The 24,208-nt window shown below is 43.6% G+C and overlaps 1 protein-coding gene across 1 annotated transcript in view; it reads left to right on the top strand.

Moving 5' to 3' along the window:
• Window positions 1–480: 480 nt before the first annotated feature.
• Window positions 481–24,208, top strand: part of ZNF644 (zinc finger protein 644) — a 74,876-nt gene continuing 51,148 nt past the window's right edge. Inside the window, exon 1 of the mRNA XM_052665928.1 lies at window positions 481–593. The gene's annotated coding sequence lies outside the window, so the exon portion shown is untranslated. The remainder of the gene's footprint in view (window positions 594–24,208) is intronic.

Genomic DNA, 24,208 nt, shown 5'->3' with positions numbered 1-24,208 from the left:
ACTAAAGCACCCTTAGCCTTCAGTTTACCTGTTGTCAGAAGGTGAAAGGGCTCTAGTGGTTCTTTTTGTTTGAGGTGTTTGCTTCATTTGAGGGTATTCTCCACTTTGTAGGTGTCCAGACCTTGTTTTATTCCTGACTTTAATCATAGGTTGGCTGCTGCTGCGGCCTGGTTTCCATCACATACAATCATATCCTGAATTTTAGCCATACATTTAATTCCTAGCTTTGCTAAACACATCATAGTGCAAATCTTTTCAAGCATCCACTTATTTGAAAGTTCCATTTTTGTGGTGCTAGGCTGGGGATGCTCATTTGTGGGACTCTAATTTACCCAAAATCAACTGGTGAAGGCAGAGATCTTGTGCAAGGACATGCAGTGAGACATGTGACATGAGAGGCTGAGTTGTTTTCGCTGGCTTCAGTTCCCGAGCTGCTTGAGCTGCTGCCCTCTGCAGAGCATGCAGCAGGAAGCTGGACTCCAGGGACACGGCTGCACGTGACGCGACCCACGTCCGCCTGCACCGGGAAGGAGCCCTCAGCCCTGCTCAGGAGCAGATGAAGACAAACCTGTCTTGGTTGCTGCAGCCACCAGGTATTTAATGTCCTGAAGCTCTTCTGTCCGTGGGCTGTTCTGTCCCTGTCCTGCGCGCCAGCACCTGGTAGAGCCAAGTGCTGTGAGGCTCTGATCTGCTTCTGTTCCCTGCCTGGTACATGGTCATGTTTCTCCATTCTGACTTCTCAACTCTTCTTGTCTCTGCGTGACACTGTAGTGATACTTTGGGCAAGAACATAGTCTATATGTATAATTTCTAATTAGGTATTTTTTTCAATTTCCTGGGCAAAACAGCAAGTTTTGTTCAGTCTTCGTCTCTTCTTGTTTCTGTAACTCAATTGGCAAAGAGTTTGGAATGGTAAATCATGAGGGAGGTGGGAAATTTGCTGCAAGTGAAATCTGTGGCTCTCAAGCCTCGTGGCTTCTCTGTACTCTGATAGGAATTTAGGAAAACAGAAGGTACTGACAGCAAATACGTCACCTGGTTGCTGTTCTGCTTTTGGGATAGAGCTGGAGAAAGAAAGAGGGCAAAGAGGAAGCTCATAGCTGAGCTTATGGGCTTGGATTGCCTGTCTTCCTTCCTCCTAGTGCAGCACGGTGAGAGAGTGAGTGGCAGAGAGTCAGAGGCTGAGTCCTGATGCTGATTTAACTTTTAATGTGACACAGTGCCTAGGCCTGTGAACCAGCTGTGAGTGCTCAGGGGCAGACTCTGGGGAAGTTAAGAGTCTCTGTCCTGTATTGTGTGGCATTAGATCTCCTGTTTTAGCCAAGACATCTTTGAGATGAAGTAATACTATATCTCAGCCAAAATCTATGGGGTGTAGCTATGGCATCTCACCAGTATGTGGGATTTCCCCTCTGTTTCCTTCAACAGCAGCAGGGCCAGGAGCTAGCTCAGCTCTGGAGAGTGAGGCTGAGAGGGCTCAGCTCTGCACCTAAGAAGTTTGTTGCTTCTGTTCCTCCATCCCCCAACCCCTGTTTCTGGGGACATGAGCTGTTAGCAGGAGCTGGGACTCTGTGCCTGCAATATGAAGGCAATGATTGCTTGCTGACGTGCACTATCTGACAGTTGAAAGGACCTCTGCTTGCCTGGCACTCTAAAGCTTTCCAGTGCTGGCTATGCGCTGCAGTGCCAAATGCATCTTGTAGATGCTGTTTGCATATTGCCCAGAGAAGCAGCCACGTTCTGTCCTGTTTGCAGCCACCTCCCCTGAGGGCAGCAGGCTGTGTGGGTCTGGAGCACCTGTGCAGCACAGGTGTGAAAAGCTGCCCTGCTCCTGCCCTGAGGCACAAAGCTGCCTTCATTCTGCCAGGTAGAGCGGAAAAGCTGGGGTCCGGCTGTGGGACACATCCCTGAGCATCTGTGTGATGCAGGTGACGTGTATTAAGAATGCCAGTTTGCTTCTCAACATGAGCAGATTGAGACTTAGGTGGCAAAGTAATGGGAATGCTAAATGATTACTGCTAACCCTTACTAAGATGACAGCAAATCTCCTCTATATTAATGTTCCGCTTTTGAGACTAGGTTGAATCTTTCTTTATTAAAGAAGGTGGAAAGCCTAGATGTAACTCTTTAATCCTCAACTGGAAAATACAATTCTGAAATCTATTATCTTAGGAATGCAATAATCAGAGTAATAACTGATATTAAATCTACTGTGAATATTATTTAAAGTACTTCCCAAATGGAAACAAAAGTTGAGAGGACAGCATCACGTTCACTTGGACACCTGCTTTCTCTGCAGTGGCACACAATAGGAAGAGACTGATACCTATTTTCTGCCTTATGTGATTGTTTCAGGATCTACCAAAGGCTGGAGATCATTGTGATATTCATAAACACATCCATTTCCTCTTTATTCCTAGAAAAGACTGTTGGAATTACACTCTACAAACGCAGTCCTGAGCATGAGGACCTGTGGTGGTTACCCATGTGGAGTGTCCCACCTCTTTGGAAATCTGTGGCATTAAAGAGAATGTAGTCAACCCCTTTCCCTGGCCTACCTGCACCTGACATCATGTACACGTTGTTTCTCACAGCATAACAGGATTCCTGATTTTCCCCAATGATGTTCTTCCTCCTCCCCATGTTTTTCATCTGTCTTTGCCCATTTGTATAATGCATCTGCCTGCTCTGTTGTTTTCATCTTCTCCTAATTTAGTACCCTGGTGAATTTCTCACTCTCTGCAAACCGTTAATAAGAGGCTCTGTGGCTCTGCTTGCGAAGGAAAATGCTGTGTTCCCAAGATAGCTTAGAGACTGGTGTTTATCTGTGCACACTGTTTAGGAACTTTATCTTTGTTTTGGTATTAAACAGGTGGAAAATGATCTCTGGATTGTAACCTGTTTGCCTCTCTAGTTTGAGAATGCAAGGAACACAGAAATTCAGAAGTTGCAGGATGTGAGAGGGCCTGTACAGCCTGAGGGAAGGGGCAGTTTGCCATGTAAGCAGAATGAAAAAAACAGATGAATGAAAAGCTACAAAGCCTGTCAGGTCCCAGCCTGTGGGCCCACGAGGGCAGCCCTCTCCTCCTTCCCACCCCCTTTTCTGTGCAGCCTGCTTCAACCCGCTGCCATGCTTGGTGGCTGAAGAGCTGGCAGAAATGGGCGTGTGCCTGAAATACCCTCATGCTGTGCAAGGCCGAGCTGGCTGCCCGCGTGTATGGCAAGGGGAATTCTGCTTGCTGCTGCCATTTTTGTGCTGCTCTTGCAAGAAGCCAGGGTTCGTGTAATTGCTTCAATCCAGCCGAAATTCCTGTGGCTTGCGCAGCCCAAAGGAGCGCAGCGTGCTGTGGTGGGTGGTGGCCAGGTCCAGCCCCATCAGGCTGCCCGAGGGCCACAGGGACATGGCGGAGGCAGTTGTTGGGGTGACAAGGGGAGGGTGGGCTGACGTAGACCGAGGGGCTCAGCACAGTGCTGATGGGAGTGTGACTCCTGGTGCATTAGGGCCTGCTGTTTTAGGGCGGGGATGACACTGCTGCAAGTGCTGTGTGCGTTAGGCAATGCCCAAGGTCTGTCTGTGCCCACTTATTAAAGCCGTGTTGGATCAACAAAGTTGTCCCTTTCGTTTGTGCTCCCGGCTAGAAGCTTTCACTGGATAAAGTAATCAGTCTCCTTTCTGTGCTAGGGCAGCCAGAATCGCCCTGTAGCTGCACCTCTGACTGGGTAAGGACCGCTCTTGGCCTCAGCAGGTTTCTGGAAGCACCCTGCAGGCCGTATCTCCTGGCACAGATGTCTTGTGCCCTCGAGCCTTCTTGAGCAGCAGTGCAGGAGGGAGCCTGCTGCTGCCGGACAGTGGATGTTAACTCTTTGTTTTCTAAATTCAGTGTCCATGTGACACCGAGGGAAATAAACCCTTGGCCCCTCTGTACAACCACATGTACCTCCTGCTGCTGCTGTTAGTAATGCTGCATGCAGTCCCTCCGTGCAGGCTGGGAATCAGAGAGCAGGTGGCAGCAGGCAGTGTTTGAGTCTGGGCAACAGCTGACAGCGCTGCCGGAACTCGCGGTCAGGTAACTCAGAGGTAACCGTCAGCCTCAGTCAGCAGCAGCGTTGTAAACTGAAGCAAACAGTGTCGCCCTTGATTTTTCTAGAGGGGGTGGTGCAGAAGGAAATTGAAGTAAAAATTAATTTTGAAGTGAGTCAAGGCTTTTTGCAAGCTGCTTTCAAATCTCTGATAATAACAGAACCTATTTAAAATAATGGAAAGCTGCCATCTGCTGGTAAAAAAAGTAACGCACATAATGAAGAAGCAGACTTCAGAAATGATAAACAATTCTTTTGTATTTGACGTGCCACAGCAAATATATATGTGATGTGGGAGCTGCATATATTTATTTTACTGTTTTCATCTCCATTTGCATTTTCATATAGAATATGCTAAACAGATGCGTATAACATAACTAACTTTAACGACAAGAGCAGAAAACCAAAGACAATAAGAATAAAGAATGAGGACTAATAAAAGCAGATGAGCGATCGGGGTGGTGACAGCCTCCAAATGTGTCCTATTTACATTGCTAATAAAGAATCGCATGTACTTCCTTCTTTGATCCCCCCAGCAGACCCTCCTGTATGACCAGAATTGTAGCACTGGGAAACATTTCCCAGCTTCTTCAGTGTGATCTCTTTGTGTGTGGTTTCTTAGTTAAGCTTGTAAATAGGAAGCAGGGAAGCGGGTCTTTAATTGTTTCTGATTTAAGTAGGTCACCTTCACCGATACCCAGATCTCCCATGTTATAAGCTAGGCTGACTATTGAATGAATGTAGGAAATACTTATTACACAAATACGAGCAGAGAAAATAATTCAGCAGAGGACCACTCCCACATTATACGGCCACTTACACAACTGGGCTCCATAAATCCCAGGTATGAGTGCACAGCAGGGGAGAGACCATCCGATTTCATGTTTGTATAGTGCCTACCAGGTAGCTGTGCTGAGCGCCCCTGGTCCCCGAGGTGCTGCTGCACTATAAATAGCAGTATTAGCGTGAATTACCTCCTGTGCAAACACCAGGCCGCTTGGCTTTGTCATGCATGCAGTTTTCTTTTACGGTTTTGGTTACTATAAACATAACCCGTTGTTTCAGCAAACCAATTTTGTCATAGGAAATGCTTAAAATGGGCAAACTGAAAAATAGGTCAGCTCTTCCTTTGAAATCAGAGAGCAGTGTGCATTTATAACATTTCCCAGGTTTATTTCCTTGGAGCAGGTTTGGCAGGTATGAGAGGAAGTCAGAGATTTATTTTTGGTGCTATGTACCAGATGTCATACCTGCTTTTCTGAGACAGCGGCTTTTATCTCCAGCAGTACCTGCTTTAGTAGTGATGAAAGAAGTGACTCGAATCCCATTTAAAGCATGTAGTGTGCGCTGTTTGTATGCTGCTGAAGGGAAGGAGAGGCTTCTTTGGGAAGCTCCAGGCAGAGTCTATGCATCATCATAAAGCGAACGTTTGCATCCCTCCTGGCAGCGTTTTTGCCTCTATGAAATGAGGAATTAGTGCACACAAGTCCAGGCTTGCAATCCTAGCACGGGCTGAAGGTCTACAAGGAAGCCTGGTTTGAAGTGTTGTTGTATTTATGGGAACTCCATTCGTGGCTTGTTTTGTAACATCCAGATTGTTCTTTGAAAAGGACTGGTTTCAGGGGATCTGTGATGCTGTGTGTGCTTCATTCACGCTGATCTTCATTAACTCCAGTGCTGCTCAGCATCATGCCTGATGGGGCCCTGCTTGGTGGCAGAGAGAGGCTTAGAATATAGGGCTCAGGAAAAACACTGTGACTTTTTTGACTTTCAGTCTGTGGAGGATCTAGCCTCTGGTACATGATCACAGGGGCCCTGTTTACTGAAACGCTCCAATAGAAACACAACATGATCAAAGGGAAACAGAGCCAGGGGAGCAGCGGTGCCCATGGATACCTGTTAGCAGGCAGGAGCTGAAGCTCACAGCTGCCATCAAAGACCCTACTGTCCTCTGCTCTGCTCTGCCGCGCTTCCATCTCCCTGCTGATGGGATGCTGCCTTCCAGCTGGAGCATGACTGACAGCTGAAATAACAGTCCCAGTTTGTTCCAGGTATGTCAGTGACCTGCATGACCTGTAGGAAAGATAAGGTAAAGGCAATCAAAGCATCACACTCCCATAGCCTCTAAGGACTGTAAAAATGGAAACCTGGGAAACAAGCTAGTACATATGTGAAGGAAAGAAATGAGGGTGGAAGTTCACCCTTCCCTGCTAATATGCTAAATCAGGAGTTCAGTGAGACTGGGCTTTAACCCAGTAATAGATAGGAGGTGAGTAAGAAATGATCAAGAAGATAAGGCTGATATTTACTTTGTTTGATGCTAGAATCATGTTCAAAAAGTCCCTCAAACCATAGAAGGCTGTGGCTGGCAGGGCTGAAAAGGTGGGTTATAGCAAAAAGGAGTTATTGTCATTACATAAGTTGAAGCAGTTCAGGTCTGTTGAACCGTTTAATGCCATATCCCATTTGTCTTTTATGAGCTTGCTTTGCTATGAGATTCAGGAGATTGTGCTGACAACACAATTAGCTGGTTTTGTTCTGTGTTTCTAGAGGATTAAGCTGTGTCATGCCTCTGCCATGTTTGAAGTTTGGCAAAGGGTTTACCATTCTTTTGGCCAATGTTTGATCCTACTTCTTTTCCACACTGCCCCTCATGTACCTCCTCTTGAAATGGAGTGCACAGGCTAAGTAACAGTAAAGCTACCAGTGGTTTACCTAGAAGCAGGAATGCCATTATTAGCTTGGTCCTAGCAAAGTGTAGCTCTCAAGGTGAAATGAGATCCTGATTTTTGTGAGTGATTATTATGTAGTGGACTCAGAAGGGATACGTAGCAGTTCACTGCTGTTCAGAAAGCAGTAAGACATTCACTTTACAAGTAAGAAGTATGAAACATGCATTATTTCGCTCGCACAGAGAAGGAGGAATGCGAAGAGAGACGTGTAATGGTTACACAGTTGTCAGTTGTTGCGAATGTAGTGACATTTGGAGACCTCTGTTATTCATTTGAAATAAACAATGGAATAGGACCCATATGCTACATGCTTGTCAAAGCCAGGCGTAGCGATCGGCTAACGCGCTTATCGGCCAGGCAGTGTGCATGGGGATATTCTCCTTTCACACTGTCTGCTGACTGGAATTGGGCCCATGAGGAAGCCAGGTGATTAATCTGCAGGGGTTTATTTTTTCTGAACTGTTAATGTCCTCTGTTTCAGAGCAACAGCCCATGGCTCATTAAGCAGGGAGGACTTGAATGCAAGTGTGAAGGGCAGCACTGAAAGATTCTCTACGCATCTCATTGGAGCTGAGAGATTAGAAAGATTGTGTTGGAAAAAGTTTGTCCTATGCTGGAGCTGAGTTAGTGCATTCTGAGAAGCAGCAGTACCATTAGAAATACTTACACATTGCAGTCAATAGGAATAAAATCTAAAGCCACAAGGCTCTTGCAGGATGGTAGCAGACACTTGGTACTGGCCCAGAAGTGCACAGCTGCTGTGTAGCTGACCTGCTGGGAAGAGCACGCTCTTATTAAGTCTGTTGCTCCATTTCTTTGGTGATTACATCTCTCTCTCACTGTGTTCCTTCTGCCTGTACTGCTTGTGTGCTCTGCTGTCAGATGCTGAGAAAGCGAACGGGGTTGCTGAGGCTAACTGCCTCGACAGAAATGCAACAGAGGAAGGATGCTTACTCTGAAAGATGTAGAAATATTAGATTAATCTTGGGATCTGGATGTTATTAGGCCTCATTTTAGTCTGTTGTACCTGTATTGAAGACTAGTTTGTCTGCAAGTGGAATATTTGAAAAGATGTTGATTTAGGAAAAATAGTCTTCAGGCAATGTGATATTATATAAGCATTATTTTATTAGCCCCGGTAACCTGGAGAAAAAGGGAAGCATCTCAAGGCAGCTTTTACAGATAGGGAAAATCAAGGCTTTGATGTAGAGATTCAGGCCTATGTAGCCTTGTGTCTGCTGGTGCTTGGCCCTGCTTGCTTTCACGTGAGTCTCTTCCTCCCCTCAATTCCCAGTCACAGAGTAGCCATGTCCTGCGCAGCTCTTGGCAATGCTGATTTCATCCTGTGAGGGAGTCTGTGTCGAGAGGGCAGCCGTGAAGATAGGCTGTTGTAGGAGAAGGTGAGGATGATGAACTAAGGGCTGTCTTGCATCAGGCCGAGAGGCTCTCTTAAGTGTAATTGTGGTGTTAATTTTCCCATGATCAGAACTTCCACTGGTCTGCAGAGATAAAGTGGCAGCAAGGATGTGTGTGGGAAGGGAAAGTAAGCAGGCTGCAAGGCTTTCTGGGCTTCGCTCTCCACTGAACCTCTTATGGCTTCTTTATTTTTCTCTCCCGTTGTTCTTTAAAGTTCTATAAGCAATTAGAGGAAGCTTAGCAGTAATACTGCCTGTGGAGACCAGGAAAGCAAGAATACATTCTACATCATCGCTTCCCTTTGTTTGTCTTTTTTATCTTTGATCAGCTGCAGATGAAATACCCAGCTAACTGCTCACACACTCAGGGCTGCCACTCACGCTGATGGAGCTCCCTGGCACAGGACGATGCTCTGCAGCAGTCTGGCAGTCTCCATTTCTTATTCCAGTGCTCTGACAGGTCACTCAGGGAGACTAAGAACCTCTATTCTGGAGTGGAAGAGGAAGTGCAATTTCAATTTTGTTTTGATTTGAAATTTTCCATCTACCTATCAAGACCAAATCCTTGAACTATTTACTTAGAATAACTGAAATACCCCTATCTGAAATAGTGGATATGCAAGATTTAGCCATTAAAGAGTTGGGGTAAAATTAAAATCCCTTTCAATAATAACTGAAGTCGGAGAAAATCTTTCAAGAAAATTAAACACTTGATCAAAAAGAGAGAGGGGTTATTGTTGAGAGCATAAAGATTAAACAGGAGAGTTGTCTCAGAGAATAACCATCAATGATAAGTAGCAGGCAGTTAATAATATCCCCTCAGGGATCTTCTTTTACTCATGTAGGTTTTTGGACAAATACAATATTACATTTTTTATAGCTAAAGCACAAGAGAGCTTTGTGCCATTTCAGGGTAGCAATAAAACTTCAGTGGAATAAGGACAACCGGAGAGGTGGGCAAGGGGGTAAGCCAGGCGCTGAAGCAGTGGGGAAGCAGTGATCTGCCTCTCAACCCCCAGCCTCTGAGACCCATTCTCAGTCCTCCCTTCCATGCCCCTTTTTCCTATGGGCGGTGCTGTATCAATGCTGAGATGTCATATGGCATTGCCCCTTGTTACACAGCAGCTGAAGATGAATGGCAGACCAAGTCGACTAAGGGTGTGATTCCATGCTGTAGTTAAGAACTTGTTTAGAGCTCGAACATGCAAATGGTTGGAGTGGTAGAATTAAAGGGATGGGAATCCGCAACCAGGGGAAGGCATGTAGGGTAGAAGGGCTGGGGGCAGGAAGGTTTGGAGGACTCCTCAAGCCAGCTCTGCAGCTGGAGAAACTGTAACATGAAGCAGCTCCCTTGATCTCTAATTTTTCTTCTCTTGCTCTCTCCTCCTATGTAATTACAATAATAAATCTTGTTGTTCCTTAACCATCTTGTGCCCATTGCAAACATTTAAGAATTAATGCAGTTTTTGCATGTGATGCACATGTTCTGCATGTCCCCTTGTGTCCCTTCACTTATTCATTTATCGTGTACACACAAAATTCCCATAAAATATTAATCTGAAATACAAATCTCTCTTTGCACTCTGGGAACATTTGCATATAGTAATGTTAACGAGATTATTAATTCTGCATGCACAGTCTGTGGGCTGCACACAGGGCCAAATTTCTCTCAGCGTCTGTACTGAAATCAGTGTCAATTCCAGAAATATTATTTTAATATTAAAAAGTTAGTGGGAAAGGAGAGTTTTCTAGAACTGGGACATTTCCTTCAAACTCAAAGAAGAGAATTTGATTCTTGGCTTTCGGTTTTTCCTTCCAAGTATTTCTTTGTGGAAGGAATTGTATACTGCTTGTATTTCTGTCTGATGACTCCTTATAGATTAGTACAGCCTGGAGTCAAAGAGAGATTTTTTTAACAGTGCTGTAATCCATGAGGAATCTGAACATTTCTTTTGCTATTCCTCCTTTTTGGGACCATTGGGAGTAGCTACCCTTCTGCAAGGCTGCTAGGGGCCAGGCCTCCTCTGCACCTCTCTGCTCATCCCTGCCTTCTGCCAGGTGGCATCTCTGGAGCAGGGATTTGGTCTTTAGGACAGAAAGTCATACTGGTCCTGTCAGAAAGGTCTGTTCTGTGGGCTGCACACAAATCCCACCATTCAGAGCTATCAGGGCACGTTGCACCCCTTTCCCAGCTTCACTTCTGCAAGCTAGCTGTTTCTCCTCTTTGGTGGACTGGGAATGGCCATGTTTACCCACAGTGAAACCTGAGTCACTGCAGCTTTTCCAAAGGCTTCTACTGGGAAAGTCCCAGAGTGCTCCCTGCTGCAGGGGACAGTGGGGTAAGGCCTGTACAGTGTGGGGCCCTGCGGCCGGGCACTATGGGGCTTGTGTTGGGCACTGCAGCCCGGGAGCTGGGCCTTCTGGCAGGGAGCACACAGAGGTACCCAGCTTGCTGCTTTGGGGTGACACAACATGCTGCATGTGCTGCTGTACAATCAGAGCCCTTCTGGTTTCCGGAAACAATGTATTTTCATTTTGGTTCAATTTCTCTGATGGAATTCAAATGTAGATGTCTGCAGTAGGAGAAGTCAGTGCTTTAGTATCCACAGGAACAACACCTCCACCCTCAGCAATGAGTGCTAACTTCGAAGCACTCATTTGGCTGTATGGTTTTTTAAAGTATTATCAATGAGGCATGTGAGAACATTTCCCCAGCTGGAGCTGAGCACTTCCATGTGCTCACCGAATTAGGGACCACGTCATTAATGAGATGCTTAAGGACTGACTGGAGATCCAGAAGAAATGGTCCTGACTTAATCAAGCCATCACATTTCTCTTAATCATTACTACTCCATCATCTTTCTTTTTTCTTTCGCTTCCTTCTTATTCGTGCTTAAATGAGAAACATCTGTTTCCATTTTTCACATTGTTCTGTTATGTGAGTAACAATATTAAACATGTTTTTTTCTGCACTTTGAGAGAATAAATTAATGCTAAGTTTTGTGCTTTTAGAACACTAAAGCAAAACATCTGTTTCAGCTGCAGGTCATTATGATGAAAAATCCTACTCTGTGTGTAGTGCAAAACTGCCAAAAAATGTATCAACTTAAGCACATTTCCTCACCTGTCCTTTTACTATAGCAATTGAAGATGGCCAGAGGACAGTAACACTTGTCTTTGGGGATGGAGCAGTTGCACGTGCTCGCTGCTGTGACCCACGGCAATCCTCGAGATGATGGATCCTGCTCTGATGTGGTGGTGCCCCGAGGTTGCCCCATAGCATCGGGCTGAGTGTCTCCATGAGACTGTTTCAGCCAGGCTGGTGCTGTGCAGGGCTGCCTGATACCCTGTGAGCAATACCCTTCAGTTGAAAACAGCCCCCTCAAGTCAGCTGAGGTTTGAAGGTTGTTTGTGGGGCATGTGGCTTGAAGAAAGTTCAATAGGCAAATCTACTGCCTAGGTGAACTGAGATGTCTTGTTGTGGCAGAGCTCAAAAGTAGATGTCTGTGTTCCTTTGTTGATAATGATCTCCTTTGTGAAGCACTTTGAGGTCTACAGATGAAAAGGCAACAAGTACCTTAGAGCTTGGCTATTAATAAATAAAACGATGACTATTAGAAAAAACCAGTGCAGTCACTGAATTATGCAGGGAGAGCCTGGCTTTTTGGGCAGGTCCTGGCAGGTAAGTAATCACGTACTCCTACAGGAGCCTGGGTCCACCCTCGTTTCCCTCTGTCTTTAATTACAAGGTTCAGATCCTTCCTAAGTATAAAGGAGGTGCTCAGCATCTGGCAGGAATGATCTTCAATGCTGCACAGGGATTTTCCAGCATTTTAATAGGAAATTTTTTTTTTTTGTTCTTGCAATCTCCTAAAGCAGCCCTGTGCTCACACCTCCATGGTGCAAACGGAGGTGATGGCTTGGGGTCTCTAGCAGTCCTGTGTGCTTTTTGTGAAGTGTTCTGGCTCCTGTTTCATTTAAACATGGAGTTTTTGAGAAAAGAGCCTGTGTGTACCATGCTGCACTGGGTCTGTTCACCTGCAGCCTTCCCCACCCCCAGCGTACGAGCGTGATTTCCTTTCTGCACTGCTCTGTCACCGCTTGGCAACTTTCCCAAGACAATCCATACCAGAAAGGAGAATATGAGTGCAGAGACGGGAGCAATGCTGATGGAACAGCTTCATTTAAATACCATGAAATGTTGAGATAAGAGACATAACTGAAAGCAAATCACAGCCCCTAATCTCTACCATCAGTTCTATGGTTTGCCTTCACTACCAGCAGCACCTAACAGCCCCTAACTGTCCTCCATCTTGTTCAAGAAACTGCCTGTGGCAGAATGCACAAGCAGCTTGGCAAGCAGTTTGAGAGGCAGCCATTCTATTTATTTATTTATTTTCTCCTAATTCCTCGTGATTCTCATAAGCATTTCCCCACTGATGTGCCTGTGGCATCATTAGGTGTTTAATGAGAGTGACGCCTGATTGTTACTGTTTTTATAGCTCATTTTGCGTTGACAGCTCTTTGGTTTTGGCAGCTTATGACAGGTGTGCAGACTTCTTGCTACACCCAGCTTTAGGATTTGTGGAAATCTTTACCACTGAGGTATTGTCATAAAATCTGCCATAATGGATTGTCAACATGGATTATTTTTGAGTGCGATGTGTGTCCAACAGCACAGAAGTTTAATAGCCAAATAATTATTTGAGCGTGTTTCTTTTTTAGTTTAACTGAAACATTGGCGGTCCGCCAACAGCCACGATCAGGCAGAAGTTAAGTGCAGTTCTGCTCTGGACAATCCTGTTGGGCATCCTTTAGCTGCTCTGAGACCAATTTCACTCCACGGGTTGTGGGTCACCGTCTCATTTCTCTTCTTCCTTGCATCCAGAATCTTGACCGTTCTGTGTTGTGCTCAGAGAGAAAATGCCAGCATTGTATCTGCAGGACACAAGGCTGTTACAATTGTAAGCCTCGGACAGATGCGTGCAGTGTCATTTTACTGCCTGAGTTTAGTCTGCACGATGGCTGTGCTTCATTCCTTTCTTTACTGATGAAATTAAATGGATGTAATTTTTGTGTGTAGCCAATAGCGTAATTCATGGGAATACACTGTCTTCATCTACAGTGTCCCGTGGAAGATAAGCACTGAGCAGTGCCTTTATTTAACAGTTGTCTATGCAAGGAAAATACTGGCATTTTTTACAGAGTAACTAATATCTATGGAGCTGTCATTTTTGTATTATTATCCAAGCGATTTTGTCTGGGTTAGGATGCCAGTGCTTCCTTGCAAAGCGTGCACCCTGTGTGACACAGAAAGGGAGCGAGCAGCACCTCGCTGCAGCCCCACATCTCCTGCTGACCCACAGCAGTGCTGCCCAGCCCAGCCTGAGGCTGCCCACAGTGCAGGCCTGCAGCTCTGTGCTGCTGCTCCCAGCGCTGCACAGCCCCAGGAGCGAGCAATGCTGTCTGCTTGTCCTTGTATACACAGCTACTGTTTCAAATATTCTTATCCTGGCTTCCAACATCTCTACTTTTATGTCCTTGTTTACATTTAATAGCAGTTACACTGGTTAACTGGCTTTATTTTGGAAACCTTGACATTTCTCTTGCCAGTACTGAAGCTGTGAAGATCTGAAACAAAGACGTGCCTTTTTACTCTGTTCCTTCTGATAGGTTTTGTCATTTGGCAACTGTTGTTCTGTTAGACTTAGCAGAATTTGGACAGGATTCTGATCTCCTACAAAGTGACATGCATTTATTAGAATGCAGGAGCAGGTTTGGGGCCTTTTTTCTGATACACCATGCTGGGTGCCGTGCATGAGAAATTAGAGTCTGTCTGTTGTTATGTGACCCAGCAGCTGCGGGAACTTCTAGGGCTTCTAAATAGTGAAATGAGAATCAAAATAGTATTCCCTTAAGGGAGAAAAGAAAGGGATCCAGGCTACCCTTCTGCAGATCTCCTGGGCTCCAGAAGAGGATTAACCTTGGGCCAAGCCAGCCCTCATACACTTGTAGTTCCACTGAGGTAAAACAAAAAAATGAGGAGAAATTTGGAATTATTTCTGCAGGCTCTTTCAAGATGTTCTTACTTTCATAGTTTCTCCTGAAACCCATCCAAGTGCTTAAAAAAAAAAAAAAAGAAGAAGAAGAAAGAAACAATTGTAATTTCTAAACTAAATGAAACACGGGACTTGGGATTTGCTCACTCACTGTGTCGAGGGTGTACTTTTGACACTTGTGTGAAAGAAAGAGAATCCCATGGTTTGGATGGCACTGCAGTTGACATTGAAGCGTACTTCATTTTGTGTTTGGTTGTTTTTCCTTTTTGGTGCACAGGTAATTGCTGACAATTGCTGACATTGCCAAATAAGCAGTAGGGAAGTCCCCAAGCCATTTAATATTCCTGCTCCTGCTGGGAAATGGGATTTATTCCATCAGCCACCCTGCAAGCGCAGTGTCCTCACCCGACTCAGAGCAGGAGGACTGCCAAGTGCTGGGGGGGCCAGCGAGCCCTGTCCTCCTGCCCAGCAGAACTGCTCCTTTGCTACCCTTAAGGTTTTATTACCTGGCCATTGTCTGTCCTCTGGGCTCCCTGGGAGAGTCCCAGCTGGGACACATCCTCACAAACATACTCTGTTCCCCCTAATGCCCATGTATGTTTGGATCGCCTTCGCCTGTCCTCAGGGCACCCCTATACCTGTCCAAGAGAACCATATGGCCTGGCGCTGGGCTCTAGCTCTGCCTGTACACGTGCCCTACCTGCCCAGCCCTGCCCAGCACCATCTGGCCATGTGGTGACAAGTTGTCTGTGCCTCCAGCCCAGTTCCTCCACGTGGCCCCATGCTGCCATCTTCAAGCTCTCTGGTCACTTCACAGGCTCCTCCGTGTTTGGGAGGCTGCAGCTCCAAGCTGAGGTGTTCTTAATTCTGTTAACCCGAAGAAGCAGCAGCACTCCTTCCCAGCACTAGAATCTGTTTCTAAAAGGTAGGGCCTGAGTGTGCCACCCCAAATGGCCTGAGAGACCTGAGAGATGTGCTGGTTGTCCTAGGGAAGGTGAGGCATAGATGGGGACAGGGCCTCAATCTGTACTTTGTGCTGCTGTTTTTATTCCTCCTCAGCTACAGACTCAGTATGCTCATGTGGCATGTCCTCAAACATATCACATGCCACCTGCATACAAAAACCAAACTAGCAGGCAAGCCAAGTGTGTCCAGTGAGCATTTGAGAAGGAGCCCTGGCTCCCCCAGCCAGTCAGCATTTCCTCATCTGAAGCTGCCTGGAAGTTCGTGCCTCTTCTCTTCCCTTCCCCACATCTGTGGTTGCCTTTGGCATCAGTGTTGGGCTGAGAAGAAGAGCTGGGAGATACACAGTGTTTCTGCAGCTGCTTGCTGTGAAGCAACCCTGCTGCTGTCCCAGCAGGCTCTCAGGCCACTGCTTATCTTCCTCAGCCCAGGAGTTCAATTGGGTCAGCTCCTGCTGGCCAGGGTCTAGCAATGAAATGAGCGCTCATTGAGTCCTTATTTCTTTATAAAGGATGGAATAAAGAGTACTGATGAAAGTGATTGTATAAAATTCATGCTTAGTGAGTACTCTTTGTCTTAAATTAATCCTAATAAGACAGTTTTTCCCAGCATGTGCAATTTTAACAGTCACTGTGAGAAGCTGTTCTCCCTAATACACTGTCACAAATGTGATGGCACCATCCTCCTTTGTGTAATTGGTAAAATGTTACAAAAACGTGGTTATTGCTTCTCCATAAATGGCATACTTTTAGAAGTATTCAGTCTTACACTGATTTGGCTCAGTTGCTTGCTGATTAAGATGCCTTCATGAAATTTTAAACCACTGTTACCTCACTGGCTCTTATAAAAGTTCAAAATCAGGATTTTCTTTTGAGCAGAGTAAATAAAAACATTTCTCCTGTTTTAAAGCAGAATGTGAACATTGTAACTCAAAGCTGAAGGTATGTTTGAGTGACCATTCATACGTAACTTCTTACGGAAGAATTTTAATCTGCTTGGAATGGGATCTGAGAGAGACATAGATATAATGATAGATTGCAGAGATTGTGTACATATACAGCTGCATTTGTTGGAATTCCCAAAGTGGAACTACTCTGCTAACAGTTCCACTCTCACAGATAGCCCATTTTTACTCTGTCAGTTGCCTGTATGGTCTAACTAAAAATACCCTTTCCAATGCCTCACCTGAGCCCATTTCCACACACTGACCTATGAACACATTGTTGGGAACCAGAGCCAAGTGATGTGAAACTGGGACATGCTGTAAAAGGAGCGTAACTGTTCCTCTGCATTTCTTCATTCTTTCTTTTGCTGAGAAACTTCTGCTCAGTTTGCATTCCAAAATACTGAAATAACTATTTTACAGTTACTTTAAATATGTAGATTTCTATTACTAGGAAAATTAGTGCTGGAATTCTCTTTCTTTAAGCCTTGTTGAAAGCTCATTAAAGTCTTTGCACTGAGCTTATAATAAGACATTTAGTGTTCCTATGAGCTTCCTACTAAAAGTAGCATTATATCACAAGTTTGGTCTGTAAATCCCAAACCTAAGATAATATTTCTCGAGTGGGATGATGGCAAGGGAACTGCTGAACAAATAACTCATCTGAGAACACAGGCAGGACGTGATCTAGAAATTCTGGATGAACAAGAGAGAAGCGAAGGCTTAAATGTAACTTTGATCATTACATTGAAGATGCTTTCTGGCAGATGAGATGCAAAGATGTGGCCAAGCTGGGAAATGGGGTGGTGCTTCTCTTTTGTTTGCATAAAGAGGCAGGGAGGCTGGGAAGAAAAAAGTTGCTGGGTAATAAATCTTGCATTGTAAGAACCCTACGTTTTCACTTGCTCTTTTCATTTTTGACATTAATTTTATTCTACAAGAGGAAACTTTATGTTCCAGTGACCAAGCTGAGATATGAGATACTCAAACCAACCACGCCATACGCTGATTCTGTGCAACCACAGAATTTGATAAATAATTTTTCAAAATTGGGTGATAACTCTTAGCCTGACAAGAACTATCACAGTTTTATATATTTTTTCCTCCTTTTCAGGATTCAATTACAAAGATGTCTGTTTTCATGCCCTGAAGATATATGCTCATCTATACAGCACAATATACACTAAAAAAAGCTTGTGTAGCTTTTTAAGCTGTATCTCTGATGTTAGAAAGCTCGGCTATATTCATAATTAATTGTCTTGATCAAACCCAAACTCCTTACAATTAAGAAACAAACAGAAGGTATGGCATATCAAACAGACTTTCTGCTGCTGTGATCTTATCTAAAGACAAAGTAAGTTCCTTGGTACTTTCACATTAATAGTAATAAAGGATTTTTTTTTTTATTTTCTTCTTTAAATATTATTGTTATTATGTCTTCCCGTGCACAAAGCTCTGGAGCTCTACAGATGATGATGATGATTTATGTAATTGAGTCAAGCATAAGGACAAGAGGGTGTATGTCCACCTGAGTTAAGGCAAGAAATCACAATCACTGGTGTAGGAGCTGCAGGGCAGGACGGCAGGAAGCTGTGTGGAAAAGAGGGTGGTATGAAATCCTGGCTGGTGTGTAGTGACACCCTGGCAATGCCAATGACAACTGAGATCCTGTTGTTCATTTTTTAATATATGGCACTTGCTTTTAGAGGCTGCAGTTTCTGGTGAAATCGTCCTTACTTGGACTCTTGTCCTCACTGCTCTCTGGCCAGGTGACTCTGAAGTGCAGAAATGGTGGGTACTGCCTGCCAATAACAAACCAAAGCTTGTCCTCCCTGTGACGGTGTTGAAATGGTGATCAGCTGAAGGAAGTGGCCTTTCCCCTTTGTGCTACCTCTGTCCCTCACTGTGACCTGTACAAGTTACAAATACAGATTTGGAGCTTGGCTAAAAGAATCATTGTCACAAACTCCTCATGCTAAGCTGGGAGGCTGTAATGTGGCGCCCAACCACCCAGTGCAATTGCCTTCTCCTCAGCAATGCTTTGCTGGCGTAGGGTGCTCATGTTGAAGGTCAGGGACAAGGTCAGTGGCAGTAGGAGCTGCACTCTCTTCTGCCCTTTCCTCTGCAGGGATACATTAAGGGTACTAGAGGGGCACCTGAGACAAGGAACTTGAAATTACTCCATCTTCTCTCTGTATGCTATTTTAGCATTTTAATGTGAACTGGATCATCACAGCAGAACTGTGATAATTTATTTCTATTGTATCTAGGTCCTTTCCATTATCTGCTGAAGGCCAGTTTATTGCTGCAGCTTTTCTCCTATCCCACTGAATTATAGTTCATCAACAGGCTCAGGAAGAAATTTCTTACTATTTTTTTGTTCATAGCATATTTTCTTATATTAATACTTCCTGTACATGCTACAAATGGCAACCCTCCAAGGAAATACATTGTTGTTTTGAAGAAGGTCAATGCTATAATATACAGTGGTATTTTCCTGCCCTGCCTTCTCATGATCTTTGAATTCAGTGAGAATTGAACTCAGTAACTCAGACATAAGAAAAGAGATGTCAACTCCTTCTTTTTAATGTGAGATGGATAATAATAATGCAAAAGAAAGGAAGGAAGGAAGGAAGGAAGGAAGGAAGGAAGGAAGGAAGGAAGGAAGGAAGGAAGGAAGGAAGGAAGGAAGAGAGAGAGGGAGAAAGAAAGGAAGAAAGAAAGGAAGATCAAGGTTAATTTGGTCTACTGATAATCAATCCATCCAGGATTAGTTACCTAATAATATTTAGTATGTGGTACCTGAGGAACAGCTAGGAATGGAGTCTTGCGTGCCAGGCAGCCAGCACTGCCCCAGCAGCTGCTGCTCCTCTGACCAGATGACAGTAACACTCCTTCCTGGTGTGAGACTGAAAACAGGAGGCAGCTGTGGGAGGCTGCACCCAGAGCCGGTGCCCTTGTGACAAAAGCTGTTTTGTAATTGCAGCAGTAGGCTCAGCTAAAGGAGGTCTGAGCAGCAGATACCGTGTTTCTGTGCTGCTGCTTATGGACGGAAACCTAGAAACAGGAAAACACTGGTAGTTGTCCTTATTATTTAACGTACTAGGAAATACTTTCCTAGATGGGAGATTTAAAAGAGCATGACAGTCCTGAAGGCAATTCACAGTGGCAAGTAGTGCTGCTTCCCTAGGCAGTCTCCAAATGTTGTACCTCAGGACTAACCTTACCTTGGGATTACAGTCTGGAGAGCGAAAGGCTTCAGTAATATGTAACTTTACCTATACATTCTTACTGCCCTTCTACTGTTTTATTGACAATTCTTGAAGTTTTATTGATACTGACAAGGATGACTAAAATATCTTGATTTATAGAAGGAGAAAAAGATATGTTATGAATAGATTCTTTTTTTCTGTCAGAAAAAGACAAGACTAGACAGTCCTCTTTAATTAACGTTGACAACTATTTCAAAAGGAAGAAACAAGCCAACAGGACATGAACCAGCAGCTCAAGCAAAAAAAAGTTAAATCATTTTTCTTCTTTCAATTTTTACAGTGTTGAAGTAAATCAAACTGTTCCAATTAATTCTTCTGTTAGTGACTAGTTCTTCTAAAATCTGTAGAAATATGCTAATTAGTCTTTGTAGAAACAACCAGTATATTGAGTTCCAAATTCTTTTCTGTGTTGGTGGAATGAGTAGCATATTTTTATAAGAAAGGAAAGGAACTGGAAGGATCTCTGTAGGATGAAAAGAAAAGCTGTGCAGCAAGGTGAGCAATAGCACACAGATCTTTCACACGATGTATCTGGGGCCTTGTTTTGTGCTTGTGAGGGACTCAGAATGATGACAAGACAGTTTGGTAGGCAGAGGTTATGATGCTTTTTTAAAACAATAATCTTAGCTAAAAAACCCAAAGCATTAAATCTGAAATACTCCAAGTTCTCTACTTTATGACCTCGTTGTAGTGAATTGAAGATGCCACCTTTTCCTATAAACTCATTTTTTGTCTGAAATTCTGGTATCAAAGATCATTGCAATTTTGGAAGTGTTATGGATGATAATTTTCTTCTTTTTTACCAAAGGTCGCAGTATGAAGATGAAATTAGCCTGAGTGGAGAGGGGAATTGCATGAGGTTATAGCAGTGTACCCATTACTTGAGTGTGTTGCTTTTTTCTACAACTCAAACCTATGTAATCTAATATTTTCTCTGGTTTTGTGTTGGTTTTTATATACAAGGTAAGCACAGTATTTTGGTAATGAAAGAAATGTGTAAACTGAAAAGGAATTGTTCAGAGTGATGCATGTAGAGGCTACATTTCTATGGTGAAGCGTTTTGCATAGAATTAACAAAGTGCTTGGGGTCCTAGGGAATAAAAGGTGCTATATAAATGTAAGAAATCATCATTAAAAAGTTTTTCCCTCCAGGCATTTGGGATTTTGCAGGGTTTCAAGGAGGCATTTGCAGTCTTCTTTCATTCAAAATGCTTCAGCTTAGACCTGCTCCAACTCTCTCTGCAGCGTCATCTACAAAAATGTTTATATGAAGAAACAGTTTCTGCACTGGTTTCAGTTAATCATATTTTGCTGCTAACAAGAAAGAGTCTGCTTTGGCATAAGCTTTTTATAACCATTTTGAAGACCAAAAGGAACTAGGTAGCAATCTTTCCTCAAGAGGTTTTCATTTGCTCTTTTAACCATTATTAGACCTTGTCTGCACTGGTGGAGAAATAACAGAGGTTCACAGCCAGGATATGTGGGTACGAAAAGCCTACTGTGCACTATAGGGATTAGAGTTCAAGAATTATATCTTATGGGCCTTCGTGGCTGCGCATGTTTGTGAACTGATCTTAGAATGCCTTGTTGGAGGCTTTCCCTTTCATCCCAAATTAGACTGATTGGTTTTGTATGTGTATATTTCTGTACATTTCTGAACTCCTTTTTAACCCAGCATGCAACATCTAAGATAATCTACCACTTTCCACATATTGTAAGTGTAAGTGGCAAAGCTGGCAGAATCAGAAATCAAATCGTTTGTGAGATGGCTGGACTGTCTTAGTAACTGTCATTTCGAGGAAATGGTGAAGTTATGTGCACCATGAATTCACACCAAATGTAGATCATGGAGTGTGGCTCATAAGTATTTTCATGGAGTTCAGTACTGTTTAGAGAATAGGAATTTTTTGATCACTAAGTTGAGGCACTAAATAAAATGCTAAGTATCTTTAAGCTCTTAAAATTGTGAGATATTGCAGCATTAAAGTTTAGGCTTCCTTATGCTCTCATTTTACTCATTTACATATGAAGTTAAAAACACTGCATCTTCTGTAATAGTATCATACAATTTGGTATTTTCCTTCAATTCCTACAGAATTGAAGCAGGAATTGCCGTTGCTTACAAATTATCTGGTAGGGGAAACAGGAGTGAGTGAGTGTAATTACCTTAAAATAATTGGGTACAGTAATATATATGATATTTAGCAAGTATAGAGCCAGTATCAATACAATATGTGCTTTTTTGTGCTTTTGTTTGCATTTTGGTTAGCACGGAGCACCTATTAACAAGACCCTGAGAAGAAATCTGTGGGTTGTGTGAGATGTTTCTTATGCTAAGGAACAGTGGAGAACTATCCATATGTGCTCCAAAATACCAGAACTTGATTTTATAAATGTATCTTTTCAGAAAACAAGCTTAATTCTCAGAAGAGTCACATTAGCACTCATTAGGGGACTGAGTGCTTCAGGGTACTGTTAATGAAATTCATTGCCTTTTGCCTGTGGGCTATCAGTTTGAATTCAGTTGAACTCAGCGGAGATTTAAAATTGTTCTATTTAATGGCCTTTTAGTCATCTCCAAAGAGATGAGTTTGGTGGCTCTCAGTCCCAGAATGTAAACCATTTGCTCTGCCTTCTAACTGGCAAGCTCCAGAGAAAGCCGAAAGTTTAATGGATTCTGGGGAAAGATGTGTATGTTACCATGAAAAAGCAAACCAAAGAAAAGAAAAGGTCTTGATGCACGCTAGTTACATGAGCACTAACAAACACGTTCGTAAATGTACAATCTGCAGTCCACATATGAAGTCTGTAAATTAGCAAATTAGCTGAGCATGTGACATACACTGCTGTGCAGCAATGCACAGAATGCAGCGTGACAAGGGCTCCCAAAGGGGTTATCTACACCTATATGTAAAATCACACCAACACATTAAATGTTTAAATGTCTCTGGAATTCCTGTCAGATAAATATATATATAGGATCAGAACAGCTATCTGGATAGTAACTGCAGTTGTGGAAAATGATGCAAGAAAATTGATTTCTTAAATGTGCTCCATTACTTCTCAGTAGTTAAATGCCTCTCATCTATTTGTACAGATGTTTAGCTCAGTTTTTTTTTTTAAATGGGAGTGATGTCTTCAGAACCCTCTAGAGAATACGTACCAGCTCCATTTATCCATGCTGTAGTGAAACTTTTCCTAATATATCTAACCTTAATTTCTTTTAGTGCAGCTCGAAACTGTTACTTTTTGTTCTTAGCTGGATGGATTTAAGTGTAGTCCTCTAATCTCTAGAAATCTCTAAGAAATTTAAATCATTCATATTTTCAGTTTGGGTTACATTTTTCATAAATTCTGATTGGTTGGTTGGTGTTTTTTCCCCCTCCTGTTCTTTTCTTCTATTGGTGCTCTTTGAAAGATACATTTTCTTGAAACAGAGAGCCCCAAACTTAACACAGTATTCCAGCCAAAGATTTACCAGAGTTAAATCTAAGGAGAAATTCTTTGTATGTCCTAAATATGACAGTTCTGTTCACACATCTCCTTGTACTGCAGCTTTTTTTCACAAGTGTGACATTGTGGATGCATGTTCTGTTTGTGATTTACTGTGGTCCACAGCCCCTGTTCTGAAGCCATGGTGTTTATTCATCTGTTCCTAGCCTTGCAATTGTGCAATCGTTGTTTTCCCATTTGAATTGACAGAAATTGACAGTTGCATCCTATTTTTGCAATCAAGATCATTTTGAATCCTATTTTTGCCCAGCAACATCCTTACAGCTCTTCCATTTTATTACTGTTGGCAAATCATAGAATCATGTAATATCCTTAGTTGGAGGGGGCCCAACTCTACTCCATTACTCATGTAGTTAGAGATACAGGACACCTCCATGCCCAAGAAGCTGCATTTGCTGTATTCTGTTGTCATTCACTGCCAACTACTTTTTGAGTAGTTTTGTACCACTGCAGTCTTTTCTGTTCAGATTTCTTTCACTTGCTCAGTTATGGAGTTCTGAGTCAGTGTCAAAAGCCTTTTGGCAGTCAAGCCACAACAGACCTGCCGCTATTTCCACCTGCAGTCCATTATACAGTCATCAAATGGAATGACTTTGGCTCTGTATGATTTTGTTGACAAATCCACGTTGGCTGTAACTTATCACTTCATTAGCTACCACGTACTTAAAGATGTGGGATTATCTGCTTCAGTACTTTTCCTGGCTCTTCCTACACTCCCCTTGGAATTGCACGTGCTACGCATTCCCTTTTCCCCTCTTCTGAAGCACCAGTTGTCTTCATGAGCTCTCAGTGACAACTGCTCACACCTCTGAAGTCGCCTTATCACCTTCTCATTCTAGCGTGAAATCCTTTGGGCCCAGCAAATCTAAAGAAAATCTAATTTATCAAAGCAGTCCCTAATTTACCAATTTGTCTCCCTTGAATCCCTGCCCTTTTGAACCGGAGCCTGCCATTACAGCCATTAATCTGAAGGGCTGGCAGCTAACGCTAGCTTCTTGGAGTCCCGTCAGAGCTGTTCCCCAGAGCGGAGCGGCCACCTCCGCGTTTTCTCCTTTCCCCTTGCCGCCGCTTTGCTGTGTTTCCTGCTCCGCTCTCATTGCCCTGTCACATCGTTTGCCAGCCGCTGCTCGTTGCAGGACTGCCTCTTTTGTGCAGCTCCTTCAGCGTTTGACCTAGTTTTCCACTTTCTGTGGGAAAGGCACCGCTAAGCAGCAGGCGCTTCGACTTCCCG

The sequence above is a fragment of the Tympanuchus pallidicinctus genome, unplaced genomic scaffold (assembly GCF_026119805.1).
Source record: "Tympanuchus pallidicinctus isolate F22 unplaced genomic scaffold, pur_lepc_1.0 scaffold7, whole genome shotgun sequence".
Classification (NCBI taxonomy): Eukaryota; Metazoa; Chordata; class Aves; order Galliformes; family Phasianidae; genus Tympanuchus; species Tympanuchus pallidicinctus.
Note: the sequence above shows the minus strand (reverse complement) of the source record. Positions and strands in the feature narration are given on the sequence as shown.